The following is an 8,568-nucleotide window of genomic DNA, read 5'->3' as shown; positions in this document are numbered from 1 at the left end:
TCACTGGCCCCACTCAGAAATCAGAGAAGAGCTGCAGAGATAATGAACTCAGAAGTCTCATGATTGCTCTAACGTCAATTCTGCTGATCTCTAGAACCTACTGGGCTCCAGAGGATGTCCTAGCCATCCTGTTCCTAGAAAATGGCTGGTTTAGCTCCAATTTCACATAAGCAGAGGAACTTGGGTATCCCAAACAACTCTGAGCAGGAGAAGAACGATGATGGAAATAGATCTATCTCTGAACAGAACAGAGCAGATGGTACAGAAATAGACCCGGACATATGTGAACAGAAGATTTTGACAAAGCTGTGAAAACTATTCAGCAAGTAAAGGGTTGTCTTCCAAGACACGGTGTGTTGGGACAGTTGGCATAAACATGCAAAAAGGAGGAAAAGGAGTTCCATCTATACCTAATTCAAAAATAGGTCAGGGCCTAAAATACAGAAGGTAGATTCTAAAACTTCTGTAACTTTATGTAGGGAAAAAAAAACCCTTTCATTACTAAAAAGTAAAATCTGTTGAAGAACACATAGATGGATTGAACTTCATTAAAATAAGGAAACTTCTGGTCTCCAAAAGATCATTAACAGAATTGAGAGACGAGTTACAGACAAGGAGGAAACATTGGCAAGGTGTCCTATTGAGGAGATGCACACAGCCTGCATGTAGAAGTCTCCCCTCCCCCCATAGCTCAATAAGGAGACAGCGCCACACAAAATGAACAAGGTATTCACAAACTGCTCAATAGAGAAGATACATGAAGGGTAAACAGCACCTTAAAAGTGGTTCCCATCCCAACCACTGGGAAGAAGAAAGCTGAGCCATTGTGAGGCCAAGTCCCTCCATCAGAATGGGCATGCTGTGACCAAAGTCTGAGAGTACCCTAGGAAGGAAGCTGGGCAACTAGGATTTGTAAGTTCCTAGGGGAGTATATCAATGTGTGGTGCCATTTGTCCAGTTCTTAAAGTGAGCTCATGGAGGCTTTCATCTCCACCTGAGTCAAGCCTTACATAGGAGGAAATCTCTTCTGCTGTAGCAGGGTCAAGACTGAACAAAGTACACTTGAGTCCTTGTGTGCCCATGGCAAGAGATTTTGCACACAACCACCAGGAGAGATGGCAGAGCACAGTGGGACTGCTCTTGGCAGAATCTCCCAAGTCCTTTTGGCCAGGACACATGCACCCAGTGTTCCTGCATAACTGGCTTAAGAACTGTCATCTTGGTCCTGGCCTTTCACCCACTGTGGGTGGCAGGTGGCTTTCAAAGCCCAAGAGCATCCAGGGCTTTTTGCCCACAATGGGGCACTCTCATGGTCCAAGCATGATTCTTAGTGTTTTATTTTGTCATAAAGAATGAGAGACCCTAGAATAGACACCAAGACATGAAACCTTGCTGCCCGAGTCCCATGCCCAGTCTAGAGAGAGCTGCCCAAATTACCTTCCCCCTCTCCACTGTCCAGGTCAGGTGCCTTGAGTTCTGATGGGCTCTGCCGAGCTATGATTCCTGCGGCCACATCCCTGTGCGCTCCCAGAGCTCTGTTCTTCTAAGGATTTTACAAGGTAAAATGTAGCTTTCCCTTTATCCCTTCTTTCTGCCTGGTACCACATCCTTCCCCCGACACTGAGAGCTGTGGTAATCAGGGGCTTTTGACTCAGAAAACTGCTGTTCTGTGGATCACCTGCTTCCAGCATTCAGTGTCTTCAAGATCCTAATTAGCATAAGACCATTTTGCAGTCCAGTAAAGATAATCAAAGCCATGTCTATTTAATCCCAGAGCACTTTCTCTTTCTCAGTCAACCATAATTTGATCAGATTTCTGAGCAGTTTTTTTTTTTTTTTGGGTCCATACTTGTGGAAATGTGAAATAACGAAGCAGTTAAAATTCATGATCTACACTTTTGTGTCATTATTATTGCATTAGCATGAAATTACACTTCTAGTTAGTCATAATTACACTCGTAATTATTCAATTTATCACCATAGGTCCTCCTGGAAGTTTTATTGGAGGATTTATTAACATTAATAAATTGTTTTTCTTCATCTCCCTGTTATGAATTCTTCTCATGTGTGATATGATATATTGCCCATAAAATTATCACCAACCCCTAAGCTTTAGGGGCTTCGAGGTCCACTCAGCATGCAAACTCCATGGCCAGTATCATCATGAAATAGCTGATGCCATGGTTGGCTCAGAGTGGATGGAACTCACTGGGACTTCCCTTTTTCTGGCTGTTGCCATCTGGTCCATGGTTTCTGCTGCTCACAGGTTAGCTTGAAACCCACCTGGACTCCCACTGGCTGGCCATGTCCGTTGCCACATACACTGTTCTAGCTTCATTTCAGTAGCTGTCATGGAATGAAAGAAGCTTGAAGGGGAAAGGAGCTTGTTCATCTGACTTATGAGTCCAGAGTACAGCACATTGTGAGGAAGACAAGGCAGGAACGCTCACAAGAGCAGAGCAGGAGTGAATATGTGTGTGCTTGCTTGCTTGCTTGCTTGTGCTCAACTCCATATTTCCACTCTCATACAGCTCAGGAACCCCTGTGTAGGGTATGATGGCAAATCTTGGTTGTTAATTTTATTACATCTGTAAGCTACTGAGACCCAAGGAGACAGGCACACCTATGAGGGATTTTCTTAAATGGATCATTTAAAGTGGGAAGGCCCACTCTATGTTGAGGCCACATCTTTTGGTGGTAGCCTACATAAAAAGGCATGTAAAAAGGAAGCTTTTTCTTTTTGCCTTCTGGCCCTCACTCTCACTAACAAGCTCATCTGTGTTTCTGCTGAGACATTCTATCATTGGTGTTGGAACATACTCATTTGGATTCCAATATAGACCGAGGACCGGCAGCCCTCTAGGACTTCCCTGCAATGCTAGCACCAGACTCAGACTCAACATGAACTGAACTACTACTGGATTCTAGGTCTACCGGTTGGGAGACAGCCATTGTTAGATTACCCCAACCACACTCTAATAAATCCCATATTCTATCAGTTCTGTTCCCTGACTAATGCAAGGATGCTCATGGTAGTCTGGATCTTCCCACATCAGTCAACTTAATTAAGACAAACCCCCATGGATATGCCTACAGGCCAACCCACTGATGGTAATTCCTCACTATAATTCTCTATCCAGATGACTCTAGGTTCTATGGAGTTGATGTTTGAAGCCAACCACCACACGTACTATTGTCAGGTTTCTGGTGCTCTGTATCATAGCTACGTGGTCTGTCTTTTACCTCCTGAACATCTGAGTCATATGGCCAGTGCTGGTAACCAGTCTCTCTCTCTCTCTCTCTCTCTCTCTCTCTCTCTCTCTCTCTCTCTCTCCCTCTGACCCTCCTCCTTCTCTCTTTCTCTTCTCCAAAGGCATCTTCTCTTCTCTCACCTTCATCAACAGTTTGAGAAACTGACATCTCTGGAAGAGTGTTTTAGACCCAACATTGGTCCCCTCCTCCCACTTCAGTATTGAACCTCTGATTCATCACAGTCATGTCTGGAGAGTAAACGTGGTTGTTGAGAGGTGGTGGTGCTGGCCTGTTAGGACAAGCTTTCCATCAAACATATGAGAGTTGCTTGGCCTTTGGAACACTCAGTGAGAAGATGGCTGTCTGTCCCACAGGAAAAGTCCTTGCTCTACACTGATGCTGCCAAGTTCTGCCCCAAACTTTCTACCCTAGACTGGTGTTAATACTGCTAGCCAGTGCTGTGGTATCTAGCAGTGAACTAAAGCAGTGAGGGGCTTGGAAACCACAGCTCCCATTGACTACAGGCCCTGTGCTCGGTTTTATAGCTCTCAGCCATTGCACTGAGTGTGTCTTGCTACACATATCCCATCTACAGCACACAGTGTGTCCTGCTCCACTTGCACACAGTGGTTACTGACTCTACAGGGTCTATAAAGTTTTTATGAAAGGTTTACTTTGGTCCACACTGCACATCTACAAAGTCAGTTCCAATTTCATCCTCTCTTCCAAATGATTTAACTGAAGTGAGGGGAAACCAAAGTAACATAAAAGGACAGAGTAGGCTGGGATCCAAGTCATGCCCTCAGCTGCTATTGATTGAGTCCCCACATCCTCACACTGGTTGAGTTTCTCTGTGTATCCTCACCACAGGCTCTTCCTCACCTGAGACGTGGGCCTAAGCTGAACTCCTAGCTGAACCCTTGTTGACTTAGGAATCCAAGGCTGGGCAGAGGGTCTCTGATTGCCCACACTCTGTACAGCATCCTCACCAGGCCTGCTTCCCATGTTCTGGGTTAAGAGATCACTCTCCAAGTGATGGCTAGCTCCAGGACCCACCCTTCCCACAGTTACCAAGCAACTCAAATACACAAATACTCTTTTCCCCCAGGTACCTCTGCAATGTTCACTCCTTTGTTGGATGCTGGAATCACATGGTTGCCTGGATGATTCTGACCTTGGGGATCATCTCCTGTGTCCAGGTGACCCCAGTGTGTAACAATGGAAGGAGAGGCGTAGGTGACATCCAGGTAAGGGTCCTCAGAAATCTATGAACTTCTGAGGTTGGGATGCTTGTCTCTGCTTCCCTCTGTGGATAGCACCACACAGCAAAGGGTAAAGATAAGGGACTCCACCAGTAGCATCCATGGACTCCATATTCTGGTCCAAGAGAACCTGGAAGTGTGTGGAAGGGCCTTGGCTGGCTCTGTCATGCTGCATAGAGGTCAGATACTCTGTCCTCCCAGATCCTTGGAGATCAGAGGTGGCCCAAGAGTTCTGTCTGCCCCAGGTGATCCTGCTTGGGGATGCATGTTCCTTCTTTGAGTGATTATTTCATAATTCATTTTTTCTTAGGACTAGAGCCATGGTGCAGTTATTTACATAGCTTCAAGATGAGGAGATGAATAAAATAATGAATATCCATTAGACAAAAATACATAATGAACACCACCTCCAGGCTCTGCTCAGCTTTGACTGGCTGCACTTCCTTACACTTAGGGAGGCTCATCATGTGATCCAACCTAAAACAAATCTGCATGAATACAGTAGTGAGTTTGGAAGGTACTGAAGGAGACCCACACTCCAATAAGGCCACACCTCCTAACAGTGCCACTCACTGTGAGATTATGGGGGCCAATTACATTCAAACTACTGCAATCAGGGTAGAATTCCTCTAGGAAGGCACATACCTGTTTTAAGCACAGTTGATTGCACTGTTCACAGCAGAGTGTTGTGAAGTTGCTGAGTACTAGGTTGGGGAACTCCTACCAGCTCTGCTAACATTGTTGACAACAGGTCAATCACTGCCTTGTCCCTCTGTTTAAAGACATGTTATTGAATACCTACTATTGATTCTTCCTATGTAAGAACACTTCTGCGTGTAGGAGCCTCATCCCACGTGTAGAGCAATACAAGAGCTTACAGACACCAGTCCCTGTCCTCCTCAGGGACCCCGGACCCAGCCAAAGCAGCTCACTTCCCTGCTCTTGTCTGAGGACAGTAATTCTCAGAGGCCTGGAGTTCCTGGTCATTATGTTCTTTGATATGTATAAAAATGGAAAATGGAGAAAGGGACAGAGCAGGGACAGTGCCCATGAAAGAGCGTTGGCCAGGTGCTGAGCTCTGGCATGTCATTGTGATGCCACCAGGAACCCCAAGATTACAGGTAGAGAAGGTAGGAATCCCAAGCAGGCTTCTCTGAGACAAGACTTTTACAAGCTCACTGGTCTTGAAGCCAGCATTATGTGCTGATACCCTAATAAGTAATAGGGTACCCACAACAGCTGGGGTGCTGGGAGGATATAGACAGGTTTATGGAAGGCTGCACCTACTAAAGCCTACCTTGTCAAAGCAGGGAAGTTCCACAGCAGCACCTGAAGGACCCTATTATCCTGATGTGGTGTCAGCTCTTCAAGGGGTACTTGACATCAGGCTGTAGAAGCTCCCAACCTGGGAAACTAAGGACTCTCACGGATCACCGACCCTTATCCGTCATCCTGTTTGCTACCCACTGGCAGCCAGGAAAGCTCATTCATGCCACTCACCATGTTTCTCAGTGGTCAAACTCCAGGTCCCTCCAAGCTCACCACCTTCCTCATGACAAAGACATGACAAGGTTCTGCTCAAGAAATGGCTTGCCCCGGGCCCCTACCTCTCAGGAGCTGCATCAGCCACCCACCCCCATTGAAGGGACCTAAACATAAAGGAGATATGTGACCAGCTGCTGCTGTGCCCAGGTTTGTGACATGCTGCTCCTTCTCCCAGATATGTGACCAACTGCTGCTTTGCCCAGGTGTATAACCAGCTGCTCTTCTCTCCTAGCTGTATGACCAGCTGCCCCCTCTTTCCCAGCTGTATGACCAGCTGCCCCCTCTCCCAGCTGTATGACCAGCTGCCCTCCTCTCCCAGTTGTATGACCAGCTGCCCCCTCTCCCAGCTGTATGACCAGCCTCCCCTCTTTCCCAGATGTATGACCAGCTGCCCTCTTCTCCCAAGTGTATGAACAGCTGCCTACCTCACCCAGGTGTAAAACTGGTTGCTGCCTCCCTCCAGCTGCTTGCTGGTGCAAAGATATCATGGGACTAAGTTACACAGAGGCAGGTTATTGGCATCTACTGTGGAGATGAGGTCCTTTAAAAACATAGTTTTTTTATTCATTTCCAAAGTGCAGGGTCTGCTTAGCACATAAAAATCAAGGGAAATAAACTCATCTGTATTACAAAAAGCTGGCTACACCATATTCATTATGCTATTAATTTAATGCTCTGATTTACAGTTGTCTATAAGTTGGGAATTGCTTTAAAATACATCCCAAATTGAAAATGCATTTAAACTATGGGTACATTATCTCATGCCAGGGTGGAGCCAGGAGCTTTTCTGAACATCCAGGGATCTACGGTAATGGAGGGTTTGGCCCGGTAATGTGAGCACAGACCCACTAATGCCTCTTGTCCCCTCAGCCTCATCACTCTGCCCTCAATAAAGAATTTAAAGGGCCCAAATGCCTTGCCCATGGCCGTGGAGAGACGAGTGGCATCCATTACTTTTGACTTAATTTTTTCCTAAATATGGAATGTGAGGTGCAGATCACTCTTAAATTATATTCTCACATGATAAACCAGCGGCCCAGAAATATGCAGAGATGTAATTGAATCCAGATGAACACGGTAGCGTGGGAGCGATGACCAGTGCGCAGCTATTTTGGGACCAATGCAAAACTGGCCAGAGCAGAAGACTATTTCGCACGGAGGGCCTCTGAGCCCATTACCATCTTCATAAAAAATGGTCTGATTTGAGGACACAGTCGGTAACCATTACAATCTAGGCATAAATGTGCCAGGGCACCCCGTGCCCTTTGTATTGCCCAACTCTAGTTGCAGTGTGGCAGTAGCACTTCTTGTACTTCCCAGGAGTCTGAGTACCTGTAGATATTGGGAAATAGCTGAGTTCCCCTGCTGTTGATAGATGTATGTCATAAGAAGGTCTGGGCATCACCAGGAAGGGGCTTTGGAGCCTCTGGAGCGTTGGCCTGGGTCAGGCCATGTATTGCTTTTCTTTTCTCACTGCTGTGAGAAGATCCTTGGCAGAAACAGCTGAAGGATGGGTTTGCTTTGGCTCACCGTTGGAGGGCACAGGCCATCACAGTGGAAGGGAATGGAAGCAGGAGCGTGAGGCAGTGGGTCACATCGCGTTCACTGTCGTCTGGAAGCAGAGATGGGTGAATGCTGGTACTCCTTGTTACTTAGTCTAGGGCCCCAGGGCACAGAAAGGTGCCATCCCTATTCATGGTGGCTATTCCCACTTCAGTGAGCATAATCTAGAAACTCCTTCACAGACAGGCCCAGAGCTCTGCCTCCTGGGTGAATCTAGATCCTCCTTTCAAGTTGACAATGAGTTTTAACCATCACAGGTCAGGAACAGGGAACCAAAGCAGGAGGAAACCTATCCTTCTGTCCCTAACTGAGGTCAACTGTGACATGCCTTAGACATAATTGGGCAAAGTACCCACTACCCCTAATGTTCAATGTACTTTCTCCTTAATGGATCTGTTTTGACAAAGGACAAAATCACAACAAAACACTGAATTTAGGTTGTCTGGTAGTACCTGGATTCCTCCTGGAACTCCTGGATTCTTTATGGGAGGTGTACTGTCCAGTGATAAAAATCATAGGACATTTCTCTGCAGAACATGAATGGGGCCAGTGGGAAAGGCTGCTTTATAGGTTAAGCACAAAGGCAGCCTGTGGAAGTTAATTAGGTTCACCTATGAGACATGGAGCTGATCAGTGCCCCTCAGTCAGCCTGTCTGCACCAGGCAGAGCTGTGGAGCCTCCATTCTTAAAGCTCAGGATGGCCACCTGAAAGATGACCCAGCACATTAGTCTCTGGCTCACTCTGGGCATCAAATCAGAGCTCCGCCCGTGCCTGCATCTTCCCAGAATTGGCTTACAGGGCTACTTCCTTCTTTGCTAGCAGAGGCCACACCTGGGCCCTGGGTCTCTTCCTAGGCAGTATGCTCCATTTGGTGCCATCTATTAGAAGGCCTTGGAGGGTAGAGAACAAAGCATGGCTGGAGAGAAAGACCTCCTTAGGCTGTTC

The sequence above is a fragment of the Onychomys torridus genome, chromosome 16 (assembly GCF_903995425.1).
Source record: "Onychomys torridus chromosome 16, mOncTor1.1, whole genome shotgun sequence".
Taxonomy (NCBI): domain Eukaryota; kingdom Metazoa; phylum Chordata; class Mammalia; order Rodentia; family Cricetidae; genus Onychomys; species Onychomys torridus.
Note: the sequence above shows the minus strand (reverse complement) of the source record.